Below are 20,270 nucleotides of genomic sequence, written 5' to 3' on the forward strand. Positions count from 1 at the left end.
TGGGGAGACCACGCAGAATGTGAAGAAACACTTTGAATGGCATTCCACACTAATCTGTGATGTTCAGAAGAGATATTGCACCCTCTTGAAATTGGGTGCCCCTGCCCCTTCTCCAGTGCCCCCCCGTCTTTGAAGCTTTCCAGAGTGCCTTTCAGTCCACCTTTTCAGCATGTGATTCACATCCTCCAGCTTCTAAGAGACTAGACTGGTTTACAACATCTCTGATGACCTTCAGTATCTGTATAAAATCCCAGTTGCAGACCTTACTGCATTATCGTTCTTCAGATAATCCCTCTAAACTTCTGCCCAATGCTAATGCCCTACCTACTGACAAAGCTAGTAGGGCTATGGATAGATGGGGAATGAAGGATGTCCTTCAAGGATGCATCTGCAGTCCTTTACATATGGGTTGTCCTGCCTCAGGCAGCCCTTCAGTTGGCCGGATTCCAAAGTCTGGGTCCGGTGTCGGCTGATGTCACCCCTTTCCCGACGTCAGAGCACCTGGGATATAAAAGCGTCAGCTGATGCCATCTTTCCTCAGTCTTTCTTGCCGCATGGTGCCCGAAGCAGAAGCAGTTTGCAAGTGCCGGTCGGCCAGCTCCTGTAATTTCAGCTACCGAAGACTTCAAAAAGCTAAGTACCCCGTTGGGGACTCTCTCTTGCCTCAGCCGATGTCAGATCAAACGGTTAAAGTTATTAATTGTTTAACTTGTGGGAAACAAATACCTCATAAGGATTTCCACTCTTACTGCCTCCCCTGCCTAGGCCCAGACCACGACGTCTCGGCCTGTGCATCCTCCAATAGACGCACTCTTAGGCGTCGGTCGGAGTTTGCAGAGGAATTTTTTGGGGATAGTTACTGTTACAAGATGCCGTCGGAGCTTCCGACTACTCATTTAACCAAAAAACGGAAGGACAAGGACCGACACATGCGGACTGTGGTTTCGGCCGAAACAACGCCTAGGCCTACCACGAGTGTCTCTGTATCTGCTGAAACAGAATCCTTGGTGCTTCCGACTGACGAAACCGCACAACCGACAACCTCTGTCCCGGAGGCCACCTCTGAGTCGGTCATAGAATTCCCCTCTGAAACCGGTGCTCTGGAAACAACCGACACCATTTCTCTAGATAAAACTACTCCAGCACGTGGGGCAGCCAGGCCTCCTGCATCCATGTCCATAAAGGCATTTACACATGCTAAAGCTGCTAAACAGCCAAAATCTCTCCCTCCCAAGGCTATTCCTCAGGGATCCACTACCGGTTCGCAGATTTTAAGTTTAGCTGAGGACCTTATTACTTTAATTAGGGGCTCTCAACCTCCTCTAGACAAAAGGCCCAGGGTTGAGCACACTGATCCCCAGTCTTCTGATGAGGCCTCAGATGACTCTGCCCTATCAGACTACCAGGAGGGGAGGCCTTTACGGCCTATGAGGATTCTGATGCAGAGGAATCTATTCCCTCGGCCTCCCCTCCTGAAGAGTTGTCCTTTGGGGAGACCCTTCACTGCATGAGAGAGCATTTCAAATGGCAGGGCCAGGAATTCTCTGATTCCAGGAAGAGATTAAGGACTTTTTTGCATTTACCTCAGCATAGACCTTTGGCTATTCCTCCTGTTTTAAATGTCATTGATGATGTGTACTCTGAGTCTAGCATTTCTCCTGATTCCCTTCCTCCTGCTCCTGTCAAACCTGACAGGTACTACAGGGTCCCGGACTCGCATCATTTCCTTTACAAGGGCCACTCTGCTGACCCAAAAACTATTTCCCAGGGCCCTAAAGGGGTTGCAACCACCACTACTAAAAATCCACTTCCTTCTGAAAGGGAGTCCAGGGCTTTAGAGAGATGGGGTAAAAAAAAAGTGTATACTACTTCCACTCTTTCTATGAGGGCATTAAATTGTCAATTCCATATGATACAGTACCAAGAGTATTTGTTAGATGAATTGCATAAAAAACTATCTTCGCCTGAACCCCTAGATCGCAAGGCACTTCAGGATCTGGTACATAACTCCCAGCAGGTTAGCAACCATTTCTTGCAGTGTGGTTATGATGCATTGGAAGCTTCATGTAGGTCAGCAATGACAGGTGCAGTCATACGTAGACATGCTTGGCTGAAGGAACAAACTCTGCCAGATCATGTTAAAGCAAAGCTTCTAGATGCTCCGTTGGAAAAGCAAAAGTTATTTGGCTCCACGGCTCAGGAGGTCTTAAAGAAATTTGAGGAAAAGGCTAAATCTGTACAAACAGTCAAAGATTTTCTCCAGGTCCAACCACCAAGATTCAGCAGAAATTGGCCTTCTAAGAATTGGTCCTTTCCGGACTCAGACAGGTCTCAGAGGCAGAAACAGGTGTGCAAGAGGTAGAGGGCAAGCTCGAGGCTCCTACAGAGGACATAAATGGCAGCCTCCTAACCAGAGAGGTACTGCAGGGCCTACAACTACTACACAAGGACCATCTCAATGACTTGACTTTGACCCTGCCAACCAGGGCTCAATTGGAAGCACCTTTGGGTGGAAAGCTATCTTTATTCTCAAAAAATTGGCACAGTATTACAGAGGACAAATGGATACTGCAAATAATAGACAAAGGATACAGATTCCATTTTCATACATTACCAAAAAGACAAGGCATGCCAAACCAACCAGGGCTCAATTGGAAGCACCTTTGGGCGGAAAGCTATCTTTATTCTCAAAAAATTGGCACAGTATTACAGAGGACAAATGGATACTGCAAATAATAGACAAAGGATACAGATTCCATTTTCATACATTACCAAAAAGACAAGGCATGCCAAACCTGCCACCAAACCAAAGGGCAGAAGCTTTCAAGCAAATTACCAAACTACTACAAATGAAAGCGATAGAAAGAGTTCCTCTCACAGAACAAGGCCAAGGATTTTATTCCAGACTATTCCTTGTTCCAAGAAAAGAAAAGCAATGGAGGCCTATTCTGGACTTGTCCGCACTGAATACTTACCTCATCGTGCCAAATTTCAAAATGCTGACCTTACAGCAACTCCTTCCCATGCTGGGCAAGGGGTCCTGGCTGGTAACTCTAGACCTCAAGGAGGCATACCTGCATGTCCCTATCAGACAAAGTTGCAGAAGACACCTCAGATTTCTTGCAGGTTCAGAGCATTATCAATTCTCAGCATTGCCTTTTGGCTTATCTACTGCGCCCAGAGTATTCACGAAATGCCTGGCATCAGTAATTGCACATTGCAGACTTCAGGGGATTCAAATATACCCATACCTGGACGACTGCCTCATACAAGCGGACAGCCAGCTAAAACTGGTAAAACACTTAAACTATGCCATCCGAATAGTACAGGCCTTGGGATACACAGTCAACATTCAGAAATCAAGACTTGTTCCATCCCAACGAATAATTTTCCTGGGTGCAAAACTGGATACAAACACCCAAATGGCTCTTCTCACAGAAGAAAAACAAGCACAATTACCGGATTACTTCAGAAATCTGACAACACAAACCCAGCTTACTGCAAGGAAGATCCTGCAGGCCCTGGGTTTCATGGCATCTTGCATTCTTCTGATTCCACTAGCAAGGCTGCATATGAGGAAACTACAATGGTATCTAAGGAGTCTATGGTCTCAGCACAGTCACAGCCTAGAAACTTTGATCACCCTCATTCCATGCCTTCAAAAGGAATTCCTGTGGTGGGCAAAAGCAAGCCAGTCAAACAAGGGCCTGCCTTTCAGCAAACCACATACCAGCCAAACCATTACAACGGACGCCTCAGACCATGGATGGGGAGCACACATGGAGGGCAAATGCATTCAAGGACAATGGACACAAAAAGAGTTGCATCTGCATATCAACCAAAAGGAAATGCTGGTAGTTATACATTCCATCGAGGCCTTCAAGCACTTCCTGCACCAAGGTCACCTGTTAATAAAGACAGACAATACCACAGTTATGTGGTACATAAACAAACAAGGAGGTACCCATTCATACCCTCTTTGCAGGCTGGCAATGAATCTGTGGGAACTTTCCCTAAACCTCAATATAGAGCTCCATTCCCAGTTCGTACCAGGAAAAGACAATGTACTGGCGGACAGCCTGAGCAGAAACATCATGGAGCCACACAAATGGATGTTGCACCCAGATATCTTTCTCCAGATAACACAATCATGGGGAAGGCCGGACATAGATCTATTTGCCTCCCACCACAACCATCAACTGAGGAAATTCTGCACAAGGACATACCATCCTCAAGCATGGAAAGTGGACGCCCTCTCCTTCAGCTGGAAAACTCTAACAGTATATGCATTCCCACCGCTGCCATTAATGACCAAGGTCTTACTGAAAATCAGGACAGAGCAACCAAAAGTAATTCTGATAGCTCCGGATTGGCCAAGACAACACTGGTACCCACTGCTAAGGAGCATGTCACGCACGAAACCTTGGCCTCTACCACAATGGCCACTTCTACTGACACAACACAATTGCAAGACTCTGCACTCCAGCCTCAAAACCTTACAGCTGACAGCCTGGAAAATACCTTGACTCCTCGCCAGGATAAGCTATCCAAGAGGGTACAGGATATCATCATGGAAGCCCGGTGGCCTTCCACAAGAAAAGCATATTCAGCAAAATGGAAAAGATTTCGTACCTGGAGCACCACAAAGGGTCAAGATCTGACAGTCATGAGCATTCCACATATTTTGGAATACTTGGCTGAAATGCTCCATAATGGCCTTTCTTATTCCTCCATAAAAATTCATGCTTCAGCAATTTCAGCAGAGTACAACACTGATCCACCTGTATTCTCTCATCCTCTACTAAGGCAGTTTCTAAGAGGGATAAAAAACATCAACCCTCCAAGGAAACCACCAGTGCCTACATGGGACCTTAACTTCATGTTGGAAAAATTAACTCTCCCTCCCTTTGAACCAGCAGCATCTTCAGAACTACAATTCCTATCTTGGAAGACTGCCTTCCTTCTGGCCATAACCTCAGCAAGAAGAGTATCTGAATTACAGGCCCTCATGGCAGTTCAGCCATTTCTCATTTTTCATCAGGACAGAGTCTCTTTGAGAACCAATCCTTCTTTCATGCCAAAGGTGGTATCCAGGGTTTCACTGAACCAAGCTTTTCACCTGCCAACCTTCTTTCCAAATCCACAAAATAAAGGAGAGAAACTTCTGCATACTTTGGACATCCACAGACAGTTGCGCTACTACTTGGACAGAACTAAGACTTGCAGAAAAACTGACCAACTCTTTGTAGCATATGCTGCTGGTGTACAAGGAAAAGCAATTTCCAAACAGACAATTTCAAAATGGATAGGAAATTGTATTCGGTTCTGTTACTCCTTTCATGGAAAAGCTGTGCCAGTTAACATAAGACCTCATTCCACCAGGGCAACAGCCACCTCCACAGCCTTCTTAAGAGGGGTGGCTACAAAGGGCATTTTAGAAGCTGCTACATGGAGCTCTGTGCATACATTTTCCAAGCATTACAACTTGCCCTTATATTCCAGATCCAGAGCAGGCTTTGCTAGTGCAGTCCTGCAGGGCATATTAGCTACACCATCCTTTTCTTAGGTCCTACCTCCCCCAGCTTAGCTATAGTATTCTACCCATATGTAAGGACTGCAGATGCATCCTTGAAGGACATAGTACAGTTTTGTACCTACCATAAATGTAAATGTCCGATAGGTATGCATCTGCAGTCAGTTTTTCCCTCCCTCCTACCCCTCTGTGGTATACTATGGGTACATATCCCTCATTTTAGCTACCTGGGGTTATCTTTTATGGTGTATTTGTTTTTTTATTGATGTGCATGTTTGGAATTTTTTCCATCTCTCCAAATTTAGCCTTACTTAGAGGGCAACTGGCATCTGGGGCAAGAAAAACTGAGGAAGATGGTGTCGGCTGACGCTTTTATATCCCAGGCGCTCTGACGTCGGGAAAGGGGCGACATCAGCCGACGCCGGACCCAGACTTTGGAATCCGGCCGACCGAAGGGCTGCCTGAGGCAGGACAACCCATATGTAAGGACTGCAGATGCATCCTATCGGACATCTACATTTATGGTAGGTACAAAACTGTACTTTTGCACCTCTGCTACCCTTGCCTTTGGGGCAATTAGTCATCATACTATCACACTCAAATGTCAAAGTATTTGATATCTGTCCGTATCAAGTTAAACAAAGTTATATTGGATCCTCCTATAGCAGAGTCTAAGCATCAAATGCAAAGCTTACTTTCACAGACCACACAGATTGCTAGACAAAGCATTAAGTACAGTTATGATGCTGTGGATGCTTCTTTTAGGGCATCTGCCACTGGATCTGTTATCTCTAGATATACATGGTTTTGCAGTAAGCCCATACCTGAGTATTTCAGAGATAAAATTCTACATTTGCCATTGGACACAGAGACTTATTGTTTGACACGCAGGCAGTCAGTCTGTTCATAACGCCCCAAGATCAAGTTATCTCCTTATTTCATAGGTACCATATGGATTACCCATTTAAAATCTATATTATTCAGTAGAAGAGATCCTAGAACAGTTCAGAAACAAATGAAAACCACTAGGAGAAATGCTCTGAAAAAAAACCCTAAGGAAACCTCTAGCTTGGAGGCCACCTTTTTGAAGCAAAAACCTATAACTACCTCTGCAGCACCCGTCTCCTTGTCCTCAACCCCATTACCCCTCTTTTTCAAAGGCTGTCTTTCCCCTGGCCCAGTGGGTAGCTATTACTTTTTGACAAGTGAGTCCTCTCAGTTATGTACAGTTGTGCAATGTCTTGGGAAAACATTCCCCCTCTGAGAGGCATGCCACTACTTCCTCAAAGCCAAATATCCATTTTGGCCCCCATTATTTACAACCTCTTGAATCAGGGTACCATCAGTAAGTCTCAAAAGAATTCATGGGAAAGAATTCTTGGTGTAAAACTTTCTTCTCCCAAAAAAGGAAGGGCAATTGAGATCCATCCTAGATTTGTTTATGCTGGATACTTACCATATTACAGAATGCACTCTTCAGTCTTCTACTCTTTATCCTTTCCATGGGCTTTGTGTCCTCCAATGTGAAGGACTCCTACTTACACATTCCCATTTGTCCTTCTTCCAGCAGATTCCTCAGGTTTTTCTTCTGGTACCTCGCATTTTCAGTTTACTGTTCTGCCTTTTGGTCTTTCCACTGTTCACTATGTGCCTAGCTCCTGTAGTACCTTTCTGTTGCACTCCAGGAATTCAGATTTTTCCTGCTTGGATAGCCTTCTGATCCATGCTCTCTCTCCAGAAATTCTTCAGCATCTTCAATTCACCTCCCATCTTCTGACCGGTCTGGGTTTTACTATAAAAACATCACACAGTATTCCAATATAAGACCTGGTGTTTCTGGGATGCAAACTGTAGACTTAGAAAATGCATGCCTTCCTCCTCCAGGCAAAACTCTCTCTCTCTCCAGTTACTTCCAGTGACATTCCTCTGTAGGGGAGATGCTAAGGACCTTGAGTTTCAAGGCAGCCAGCATTCCTGTGCTGCTCCTGCCTAGACGTCATGATGGAAAATCCAACTCCATGATATTTGAAATCTGTGTGGCCCAGCACTGCCACTCCTTGGAGACGCCCTGACTCCTCTTTTCCCTTGTCTCAAGAAGAAGTATTTTAGAAGGGTCAGGTCATCCTTGATCCAGGATTACCTTTTACACCTCCTCATCAAGTTCACACATGTGCCTTGGATGAGGCATGGGGAGCATGGACAAGATCACCTTGAGTGCAGGGAAAATGGTAACCCCAGTTCCTGAAGAAACATATCAACCTGAAAGAAATGAGGGCTCTCTTTGCTAGCTGTTCAGATTTTCACCCACCTGTGGAAACCTGGAACACTGCAAGTGTACACAGACAGCATCACATTCATGTGGTACATCACAAACAGGGAGGCGCCAGGTCTTACCAGCTATGGTGGTTAGCACATGAGGCATGGAACTTGGCAAACAAATGAACATCACGCTCACAGCCACATACATCCCTTCTCATGAGTGTGCTAGTAGACTGCTGTAGTTGCTTCCTAGTGGACTTTGACCAGAGAGGTCTTTCACAGCATCACACTTCAGTGTGACACTCTTCAGATAGACTAATTTGCTTCACCAAACAACCATCACTTCCCCCAGTTCTGCACGAGGACCTCTTGCCCCCCCCCCCCCCCAAAAAAAAAGCCTGAAAGGCAGATGCCTTCTTTCCAGTGGACAATGAAGTTCCTCTATGTTTTTCCTCCTCTGCCTCCTTTTCTAAAAATCCTTCTCAAGGCTGAAAAGGAAACACCCAAACTCCTTTTACTGGACTCGCTTTGGTCAAGGCAACATTGCCCCCCCCCCCCATTTCACTTGACAAAAGGAGAATTCCTTATAGCCAGACCTGATAACTCAGGAAAGAATTACTGCTGCACCCGAATCTTCTGTCTTAGCCTGACCCTATAAATGATCGGATTTGAATCCCTTCTGAGGAGGTTGTACAAGTCCTACAAGAGGCTAGAAAATCCAGTACTAGAAAATCTTGCATTTACTGGTACTTTAAACATAGTCAGGATCCACTCTTTGCGCAAGTACTTACGGTTCTGCAATACCTCTGCAAAGTAATTTGATCGGACTTGGCCTACTCTTTCGTAAAAGCTCACTTGTCTGCTGTCAATGCCTCCTCTCTGTTAGCCCTCCACTTCCAACTGGGCTGGAGGTCAGGCTTTTCCTCAGAGGAGTTTGTCTCAACCCCAGGGATCTTAATTTTGGGTTAGAAAAGCTTACTGTGCCTCCCTTTGAACCATATTCTTCTGCTTCTGTAATTCCCCCCCTCCCCCAAAGACAGGGTGGCTCTCAGGGCTAATCCATCATTCATGCTTAAGGTAGTGAAAGAGCTTTCTCACAGTCGTGCTATTCATATTCCCACTTTTCTTCCGTATCCCCAAAACGAGGATGGGAGTGGAAGCGGGAGGATGATGACTTAAATTCTCTAGACCTTCACAGGCAACTCAGATTTTGCCTGGACAAAAATAAATCCTGTAAGACTGATGTATACGTTATGTTCCTGAGCTGAGACAGCCAGTCTCCATACAAGCTATTGCCTCCTGGATTTCGAAGGCCATCTCTTTCTTCTGCTCACACTATGGTAAGATCTTGTCTTCCTGCCCTAAAACACATTCCTGTAGGACAGTTGCATCATAGGTTAGTCCTGTCTGGACTGCTGGGCAACTCTTCTATTCAGTAACCAACTGCCCTTCCTTCCTCTTTTAGCTTAGGGAATCACTTGTATGTCAGAAATACTGCAACAGTAATCAAGACATCTGCTTTATGGTAACTGTACTTTTCCTGTCAGGGGCCACTGTTTTTGACTTGAGGCTTATTTTCACATTTTAGGATGATTTGTTAGTAAATATGTACTGCTTTTGTAAACTTACAAAGTTTTTGTGTGAATTTAAGGATCGGGAAGTGTTTTGACAGAACAGAAAACTTAGTGATTCTGTTTATTGCTAGTGTACACTTTGTGACAGTTAGCCATTTTTTTCTGTACAGGTGCATTGTGGAGAAGTACTTTATTTCTAACAGTAATTTTTGTGTTCTACTTATGCTTTTACAAAGTAGAGGACTGTGTAAGGACCTGTGTATGTATTGCTTGTGTACATTTGTTGGACAACTTGCCTTCAGATCGACTCATTCCAGCAGAGCTTACTGGCTTTCAGTCCTCTTCCTTGGCTTGCAGGATGAATACTCAACTCTGGGCCTTCTGGTTGTTCTCCTGCTTTACCTAAAAAGAAGAGACAACTGAGGGCCCTTGCCACCACAGCAAGCTCAGGCAGTACCCGTGCCATTAGTGAGTGAACCTGTAGAGCCAACAGTTACTATACACTTGTTTCTCTGGGTTCTCCGGTGTATTCCTTTCAGCCACCATTGACCGGGAGGTCAGAAACATTCTCTTAGGCTATTCCAGGCCATTCAGGCATGGAGAACCATCTTTAGGTTTAAGAAGCACTCCAGGAGTTGCTACTCATGATGGCTGAGGGAAGAGACCTCTTGACAAAGCTGAAGTTACCTTATCCTACTCTGACTTGTTCCAGGTTGCTACCTGCAAAGTAAAGACAAAAGGTTTAGACATTCATTCAAAGCTGTGGTGTCTGCTTAAAAATGTGATTCTTAGCTTAGCCAGGCAGATATTACGTTTTGTTAATCATGGTGTTGAGAAATCCTTGCCTGAGGGCAATATTGGTTAAGAAAAGCCTGAGGAAAATTCCTCAGAGGATTCTTGTGTGGATGGAGATAGGTCTGCTTCTCCTACAGATTTCCAGTCTCCAAGCTCTGATTCTAAAACAGAGTATAAGGGATTAGTCTAGATAGAATCACTTTCGCTAGGAGACCGTCTCTCTGATACCCTACCTCTGGGAGGCATAAAGACACCATGTTGAAGTTTCCAGTAGTTTATTCAGCTATAGTAGTAGATGGATGAGTGTTCTTGTTCTAATACATTATATTCCACATCTCCGTTATTCAAAGGCATTTACAGACAATGGTGGGAAGGGTCCATGGGAGCTGATTGGAGGAAAATCTGGGAGATGGAAAAACAAGGAGCCAATCCCAAAGCTTAGAGGTTAGTTCCTTATTTGAATGTTCCTGAAAGACCTATGAAGGTTTACCAGCTCAGCAGCCTTTGGAACCTCATTCTTAGTTAAAAGATTTTATTTTTAACTTCTAACAAGCAAAACATGACAACACACTATGAGCTGCAACTATAGAACTAAATTTAAGAAAACAGTTTTGCCTGAGATTTGTCAAGTCCATCTAATAATGGTTTACACTTTAATCAGTGAAAATCCCTGCTTTTACAAGGCTATCACCAGTCTGTTTTGTAACATATGTTAAATGAGAGGCTGTGACTGCATCAGCAGGGCTCATATTCCCTGGATCCAAGTATGACGGCTTTATTACAGTACTTTTTCCAGTCTGTCGTATGTAATATGAGAGGCTGTGCCCACTTTTACGGGGCTTATCTCCTGATATACAATATGAAAGGCTAATATTCTTTTATATAGCAAAAAATGTTTACAATGCCTGAGAGGCTCATATACATGATTAGTGTGACCAGTTCCCATTTTTCTTCCTCTTGATGAAGACAGACCTTCTTATATGCAGGGGAGGTAGTCATTAAAAGTTATGCTAGGTGATTCCCATTTTTTGAACAGTACATGCATCCAGAGAAAAAGCATACAGTGGAAAACAAGCCACAATGCTCATTTTTGCAGTTAGTGGATGTGCACAAGTAGGAGGAAAAAGTAAAAGTTTGAGGCCTCAGAAACTTTTATGTAGGCTTTATGTGCTCATGGAATAAAAATCCATCAAGTGGTGAACTGCAGAGTATACAAAGACTTTAAACGTAAGAATCTCAGATCTTCTTTGAGCAAAGGCAAATTTGCCTGTGGTGTAAAGAATATAGCAGTTGGGAGTGGTGCCCTGAAACAGCAACTTTCCTTGTACTGCAGATTAAAGAAGTTTTGCTAAATGCAGGCCCAGTGGCTACAGTATCTATATCTGGTTGCTGTGGGGTAGCTGCAGTGTGAGGTGGAATGCTGTTGGTCCCAGAGCATGGATTTGTGGTATTCTAGTCTGGGGTCTTCACTTTCAGGCTTCTTTCTGAGTCTAGGAGTTACTAAGGGCTCTTCTGTTCAGATTCTTCCCCTCTCCAGATTCCATATGGTAAAGTTAGTGCAAAAAGGGCTAGATATCTCAGTACCTGGCTAAATAAAGGGCTGGAACTGGGAGGGATCAGGTGGAAGGGCAGTTAACCAACCTCCTTAGAGAGTGGATGGTGCCATGAGGCCCAGGGTGGGGTTAGATGATGTTAGAGGCTGGTATAATCAGTATGGGATGGGCTGTCAATCAAACTAGGATACTAGAGTTTGGCCTCCTTTTCCCACTCTTGGCACCAAAGGAAAAGCCTCAAATCAGTAGAGAAAAAAAGAACATCACAAAAAACTGGGTTTTGCCACCTTTCATTGTGGCTAAAACTGGATCAAGGCCACACCCCTTGAATCACACACAACCCCGCCCATTTCTGCTCCTCTCCCATCCACATTCCACCCATTTTATATTATATCATCAGCTGATGGGGAACACCCTCTTTTTCCTATATATATATATATATATATATATATATATATATATATATATATATATATATATATATATATATATATATATATATAAAAGCATAGTAAATCTGCCGATTTAACAAACTCCGATAGTCTGTTTCCATTTTTTTAAACAATACCAGAGTCTGTACTGTGGTTTCCGCATTACTAGGCTATCTGTTTGATTTCCATATAGTCCAGTAAAAAAAGTGGCAACCTTACAAATAACTGAAAGTTGCTGTTTAAGTTTGTGCACATCATGAGGTAAAAAAAAACACTTTCAGACCCATGCTAGTTACATTTTAGATTTGTACACATCTAGAAATCACAAAAAAATAATGTGGCCTGTATTCCATGTCACTAGTTCACCAATAAAAATGTAATGCAGTGATTTACAATGTAATTATTTGAATGACTTGTTCATTTTAGCAGCAGTTTGAGTAAATTAACAGTTTGTTCAAATCCTGAGTTAGGTGTTTTAGCTTGTTTGATTTATTGTTTAGTTTTTCTGAGTGCAAGCACACTTTTAATGGAAATGCTTGAGTTTAGACCAGGTGGTGGTGGGTGTCCAGTCTTATCTGCCAGCTTAACTCCATTTTTTCAAGGATCCCATTTTTGGTTTCTTTGAGTGGGACCCACAGTGAGCTTATCCAGGATGTGGAAGTGGAAAGTTCCATGGTCTGGGAAATCACAACAATGTTTCACTAGTTGGTGTCTGAGGATCTGGAGTCTGATATCAGACCTGTGGTGTGCTAAAGATGAAAAAAACCAAACGAAACTGGAAGCAGCAAATTTTTATTCCGGTACCTCGGCTGAGTGCCTTCCTTTGAAGGCACTCAGCCGAGGTACCGGAATAAAAATTTGCTGCTTCCAGTTTCGTTTGTTTTTTTTCATCAACTTTCGCTTGGTTTTGTACTACTAACTGTGGTGTGCTACCCTGATTTTGAATTTGTCCACAGTTTTCCCTATGTGGAAACAACTGCAGCCATTATACTGTGCATGGTATATCACAAAAGCAGTGTTGCTATTACCATAACAAGTGTTGCTGTTTTTTCTTCTGAGTACTGGACGGAAGTTCTGGGGAAACTTGATCCTCACCACCTGTGGAGGGATTGTCTTTTTCTCAAGACTAGTTCCATGATGCCTGAGATGTTTTTGTGGGAAGAAGTGAATACCCCCCCCCCCCCCGAATTGACGAGGAGATATGATGCATGTTGCACGAGGATTTACCACCTCCTATACCCATCCCTCCTATTTTGCCAACCTTGGAGGATGTGTTTAATGCTGTCTGTAATAATCCTGTCTGTCCGCCTTCAGTCCCCAAAAAGGCTGTTTGACTTAATAAAAAGTACTTCAAACAAAGTGTTTTTTTTTTCTCATGTTAGACCAGACCCAGTTTGCTGTTTCTCTCTCTCTCTCTCTTCCCCAGCTGGAAACATTGATTTGATGTCTTTTGTCTGTTTCTCAACCAGTGGGTCTCTTATCTGACTTCAGCCACATCTAAAGACTTGGCTCCATAGCTCAAGCTCCTGTCTAGCTAGAACTACCCTAGATCTCGTTTGCCACTTCAGCAAATGGATATGGTTAATAGTAGCGTGGGCATTAGTGAAAAGGATAGGTGTTTTGTTTAAAAACATTTAGCATTCTAATCTATTCTTGTTCCTGCCTCCCTTTTTTCTTGGCTAATTTACACACACGTATTAAGAAGTGGTGTTTTACTTCTGTCTTGTCTTCTGAACTTTAGACCTTGTGCCTTAGCAATGTTTTTCCACTTTAGTGTTACCTATCATAGGTACTACTATTTGACTATTGCTGGTATTTCTCCGCTTTGCCATTGCGGGTAGTCATCTCGTGCCTTTCTCTCTTCTTTTCAGGTTTTCTGTTCTTCACCATGTCTAACAAGCCAATCAGCTTCAAAAAGTACACCACCTGTGGGCATAAAATCAATAATTCTGATGCTCACCAGGAGTATGTTTATTGTGCGGGCTGTGCCCATCTGAATATAGACTGTTCTGTGTGGAGTTCAACCATCGAAATTTGGTTAAACACTACAACAAGCTAGTGCTTAAGGGTATATTACTCTCCATCTTATGGAGCTCTCTCTCCTTTCAAAAAGCCTTCTGAGAAGACGGAGGGAATTCATCAACTAAGATTTAAGAGGCTAGGAAACAATCTCCTGTTTGTTGTCCCCCCACTGTTTTGGGTTCAGTTCCACCTGAAAAGGTCTTCAAACCTTCTTGTCCACCTGTCTCCTTGGATCCAATAAACCTTACTTCTTAGAGGAACCTCTTCAAAGTGTACCTCCCTCCTTTCTCCACTAGGTGGAAGCTTACTCTAGATATAGACGACCAGATATAAACCTTTTCCATATATTTTCTCTGCCTAGAACTTGTCTCTGCCCTTCTCTATTGAAACAGTGATACTTCCACCACACTCTCATGCTCTTCCTCCAAAGCATGCAACATACCAAACATAATTTCACAGTTTAATTATAAGAAACCCTAGCTAGTAAACAGAATACCTGCACCCAAGCTGTAGCTATCCTCCTCCAGTCTCTGATTGTTTTTCTGCTCCTTTCCCGCCTCTCTTGGCTTCACATCCCCCCCCCTCTCATTTCCCCCTTCCCACATCCCCCCCTATTTATCTCCTCCCCCTAAGGCCCCATTCCCGCCCTGGAAGTTACTTCTCTGGGTCAATTTCTGTGGCGTCATTTTTAAATCCGGGCCACACGCAACCTCCTATCCCCTGTGCATCCAACCTATGTCTGGGCTGCTGCTCTTGCTTCCCAGTAGGTGTAGCTCATATAATATGCTCTAAATGTTTAACAGTTTCAAACATTTTTTCTGTGCTACAATGTTTATGTTGCTAATAATATTGTGACTCAATTTTTTTTTTCTCTGCTGTCTCAGCCTTTGCAGCTTTATATGTCATATTTACTCCATCTCGCCCTGAATGTGGGCTTGGGTTTATACAGCAGTTAGGCAGAACAGCATGTAGTCATGTGCTTTTGTTTCTGTTAACTTAATGACCGCATTATTGTTGTATTCATGTGCTTTCTTTCTGTTAAATTAGCGACTGCATTATGTCTGTAGTTTATGCACCAAAGAGCTTACATTACTCATTGCTATGGTAGCACAGTGTTATTTTCTTTATCTGCTTTGTAATTAGCATCTACTAATGTATTTCAGCAGTATAACATTAGTGACTTTGTTTTTTTTACCATTCCTTGCCAAATAGTATATATTTTTTTTTTCTTCCCTGCAAAGTCACGGCTGCTAAATGCCTCACAGTTGCCGATACGGCTTTCAGTAGTTCTCTCTTACCGATCATTGTTTTTGGCGGCTGAAAGCTGTACAGTGCCTTTACCAGCAAACACAGCTTTCCGCACTACCTAAGCTAGCTGCAGTTATAGCTTTACAATATACCCAGTAGCTGCTGATACGGCTTTCTGCAGTATATTAGCACATTTTTGGGGGGGGGTTTGTGTTTACCATTACATACCAAATAATGTATTTTGTCCTGCAAAGTCACGGCCGTTAAATGCTTTACAGCTGCCGATACGGCTCTCAGTAATTCACTCTTAGCAACCTTTGTTTTGGCGGTAAAAAGCTTTATAGTATCTTTACCAGCAAACACAGCTTCCGCACTACCTAAACTAGCTGCAGATATAGCTTTACAATATACCCAGTAGCTGCTGATACGGCTTTCTGCAGTATAATATTAGCGCATTTTTGTTTTTCTTTTGTGTTTACCATTACATACCAAATGTATTTTGTCCTGCAAAGTCACGGCCGTTAAATGCTTTACAGCTGCCGATACGGCTCTCAGTAATTCACTCTTAGCGACCTTTGTTTTGGCGGTAAAAAGCTTTATAGTATCTTTACCAGCAAGCACAGCTTCCGCACTACCTAAACTAGCTGCAGATATAGCTTTACAATATACCCTTGGCGCGCTTTATTTATTTTCTGAACTTGACTATTAAATGCATAACAAATGTTTTTGTTTTTGCCATTTGGGTGACTTAAATGGGCACTGATTGTTTCTAATGTGCACGTGATTTGAAGTGATAAGTTTGTTACAAGACTACTGCTCAACTATTTCTGCCTCCATTTTTCTCTAGCTCTCAACTTGTCTCTCTCTCTGCCTGTTCTTTTTTTCCCTTCTCCCTTCTTTCCTCCATTTTACTCCACTCTATAAGACTACCCACCTCTACTCTGAACTTACCTCTTCCTGCACTTTCCCTCGACCTATTCTTCCCTACCCCAATTTAACTTTTTTTTTCTCTCTCCTACAGCTGCTCCCTCGGGTGTTCTCCCCCCTTTTGTTACTACTAAACAGGAAACCCATCCTTTTAAGAGAAGTCGTCTGTGGACAGTCTGTCTGATCTTTTTTGTCTCTCTCCTACAGCTGCTCCCTCGGGTATTCTCCCCCCTTATGTTACTACTAAACAGGAAACCCATCCTTTTAAGAGAAGTCGTCTGTGGACAGTCTGTCTGATCTACTCTACAAATACTGGGATCTTGACTCCCCATTACTAAAGAAACTCAGTGTATGTAATTAGTCTCATATATGTTATACTAGTGCCTATCTAACCTTGAGCAGCATCCTACCTCGGTACACTTGTAGGTAGCCTACCGCAGGCCATTGCACTGTCCCCCAACCTTGATCTACAGTCTAATCTTTTAGTCCCCTCACTACCTCTATCTATTCTTCCTTAAACCTTACTTCTTAGAGGAACCTCTTCAAAGTGTACCTCCCTCCTTTCTCCGCTAGGTGGCAGCTTACTCTAGATATAGACGACCAGATATAAACCTTTTCTGCTCCATATATTTTTTCTGCCTAGAAACGTGTCTCTGCCCTTCTCTATTGAAACAGTGATATTTCCACCACACTCTCATGCTCTTCCTCTAAAACATGCAACTTATCAAACATAATTTCACAGTTTAACTATAAGAAACCCTAGCTAGTAAACAGAATACCTGCACCCAAGCTGTAGCTATCCTCCTCCAGTCTCTGATTGTTTTTCTGCTCCTTTCCCGCTTCTCTGATTGTTTTTCTGCTCCTTTCCCGCTTCTCTTGGCTCTTCCTGCTCCGTTCGCCCTGTGGGCTCACTCCGCTCCCCTACCCTGCCCCCAACTCCCACCCGCCACCAGTACTCCTACATTTATTCCTCTCCCCACTAATCCCTCCCTATCACACAACCAATCCCTAACCACCATACCCCCCTTCCTATTACCCACCTGACTCCCCCCATCCAACTAATATCTCTTCATCCTTCTCTATCACATCTAACTCCACTACCATGTCCACCTTTCCCTTCTCATTCCTTATCTCTATATCCTTGCCCTTATTTCTACTTGCTCTTTACCATACCACCTCCTTCACTGATCTCTATTTAATCCTTCCCCCGTCTCCCACTCACAACATCCCTACATCTCACTTTCATAATATCTCATCCTCTTTAATTCCCCTCCACCCTATCCTTCTCCTAAATGTAAAAGTATTTCCAAACTCTTCTAATTACTTCAAACCCAGACCAAATCTCTATCAGCCTTCTCTAACCAAATGCAAACCTAACAAACGTATTCACCTTCCCTCTTACCTTTGTCTAGCCGGAGACATCCACCCTAATCCCGGACCAAACCTCTCCCCAACAAACTTCCCCAGCACCAAAACCCTCAAGTAAAAACCTTAAACTCTTCACCATCAATGCCCAAAGCTTAATAAAAAAAATAACCCTCTTCCATGCCTGAATCAGCCATAACCTACCAGACATAGTAGCTATCTCTGAAGCCTGGCTAAAACCTCATATAAGTGACTCCGAATTCCTTCCCCCCCGGATTTCACTCTCTCCGATCTGTCCGCCCAAGTAGAAGAGGTGATGGTGTAGCTTTAATCTACTCCAACCAATTGTCCATCTCTCCTTACCCTAACCCTATTCCCTCTTTCTCTAATGCTGAACTTGTGATTGACCTACTAAAAATAAATACCCATAAATGTATCTGCATTATTTCCCTCTATATTCCCCCTGGTAACAACACAAATACCCTGGAAGACGTACTATCCTGGACCTAATCCAATATTAAACTAAAAACCTACATCATGGGAGATGTAAATATTGACTGGGGAAAAATCATCAGCCCTAATCCCACAATAACAATCAACCTACTCAACTTCACTCAGCTTACAAACTCCATTACCAGGTCTAACAAAACCAACCCTCCGGGCTCCATACTTGACTGGATCCTAGTATCTCATCCTAACAAAGTCATAAAATACGGTGTCATTCCTGACTCATTAGGAGACCACCTCCCTGCCTTCACCCTTCGAGCTACTCCCACTTCATCACACTCTCACCAATACATTCATACTCGTAACCTGTCTAACTTTAACCCCACCACCTTTTCCAACTCCCTTTAACTAACTGGAACCCCTTAAAAATACTACCATTAGACAAAGCCATTGACTACTTCAATTCTACATTCTTAACTGTCCTTAACTTCCTTGCTCCAATCAGAACTAAAAGAGTCAAAACTAAGACCACCCCATGGCTCACCAAATATACAAAAAAGATAATGCTACAAAGGGATAAAACATGGAAAACTTACCTCCGCCATAAACAGCCAGAAATACTACTTAAATGTAAACAATTCAGAAACCTAGCCAAAAAACAAGTCATTAGAGATAAAAGATCATGCTAAAAATCCCAAACAATTCTGGAATTCTATTAATTCCCTCCTCAGCCCAGGTACAAAAAACAACCCCTGTCAAGACTCCAGCAAATCTGACCCCGAAATTGCCCCGCTTTTCAATACCTTCTTTACATCTTCTATCGCTGAGCTAACTAAGACCTTTACCAACATTAACTCCCCCTGCTCAATCTCCCCCTCCCTCATCTCTACACCCTATTTTTGAACTTAAACCCATTTCCACCAATCTAATAAAAAAACTTCTTTATAAACTTAAGCCTTGCTCCAACGCCCCTGACAGCATTCCATCCTCCTTCCTAAAAATAGCCTCTGATGCTATTGCTCTGCCTGTCAGCATCCTGATCAATAGATCACTAAGTGAATCTTATGTTCCCAAACTTTGGCGTTCTGCATTTATTCTTCCACTTCATAAGGGTGGCAAAAATTGTAATGTCTCCAATTTCTGCCCCATAGCCATCCTCTCCCCAGTCTCCAAAATTCTTGAAAAATGTATCCACCTACAGCTCTTGCCATTCCTTACCAAACACCAGCTACTCTCTCCTACCCAACATGGCTTCTGCCCAGGGCACAGTACTAACACTGCCCTTCTCTCCTTCTTACATTCTGTAAACTCCGCCTGTGACTCTGGTAATATGGTATCTTCTGTTCTGCTTGACTTATTCAAAGCCTTTGATACCATCTCTCATACCCACCTTCTAAGCCATCTCTCCAATCTCAGCCTCTCTCAAACAACTCTCTCATGGTTCTGTAGCTACCTTTCAAACGGGTCCCAAGCCGTGAAATGGGGCCAAGCCATCTCCTCTTTCCTTCCTACCCCTACTGGAGTACTCCAACGTTCCATACTTGGCCCATTGCTATTTAATATCTTCATTAATGACTTCCACAAAGCCATTCCTAACACCAAAATTGTGCAATATGCTGATGACTCCACTTTGATCTGCTGCGCTACCAACCTAACAGAGCTCCAATCTGACACAAAAAGCCTTCTCAACCACTGAAAACTGGATGCTCCAAAAATCACCTCTCACTAAATGCCAGTAAAACAAAAATCCTTCTATTCTCCTCCTCAAAATCCTCCCCTCTTGACAATAACTCCCTCCATATAACCAGTCTCAATAACTCCTCCATCGAGATTGTACCCTCTGCCAAACTTCTTAGTGTCACAATTGACAATCAACTAAAATTTAACACTCATATCCAGGTAAACATCAAGAAAACACACACAAAACTAGGCCTACTTTACAGAAACAACCACTTCCTCTCTCCTTCCACCAGACTAACTCTTGCCTCTACCTACCTCCTTCCCTCTTTTATGTATGGCGCTCCTCTGCTCACTAATTTATCTTCCACACTCGCCTCCAAACTTGAAGTTTATTGTAACAAAATTTCCAGATTTGATACCAATGCCAAATCCTCCT

The 20,270-nt window shown here is 43.2% G+C and overlaps 1 protein-coding gene across 1 annotated transcript in view; it reads left to right on the top strand.

Moving 5' to 3' along the window:
* Positions 1-20,270, top strand: part of LOC122817037 (transient receptor potential cation channel subfamily C member 4 associated protein) — a gene marked incomplete in the record, with an annotated part of 2,826,501 nt that overhangs the window by 2,420,676 nt on the left and 385,555 nt on the right.

This window comes from Protopterus annectens, chromosome 12.part0 (genome assembly GCF_019279795.1).
Source record: "Protopterus annectens isolate FY-2018-M chromosome 12.part0, PAN1.0, whole genome shotgun sequence".
NCBI lineage: Eukaryota > Metazoa > Chordata > Ceratodontiformes > Protopteridae > Protopterus > Protopterus annectens.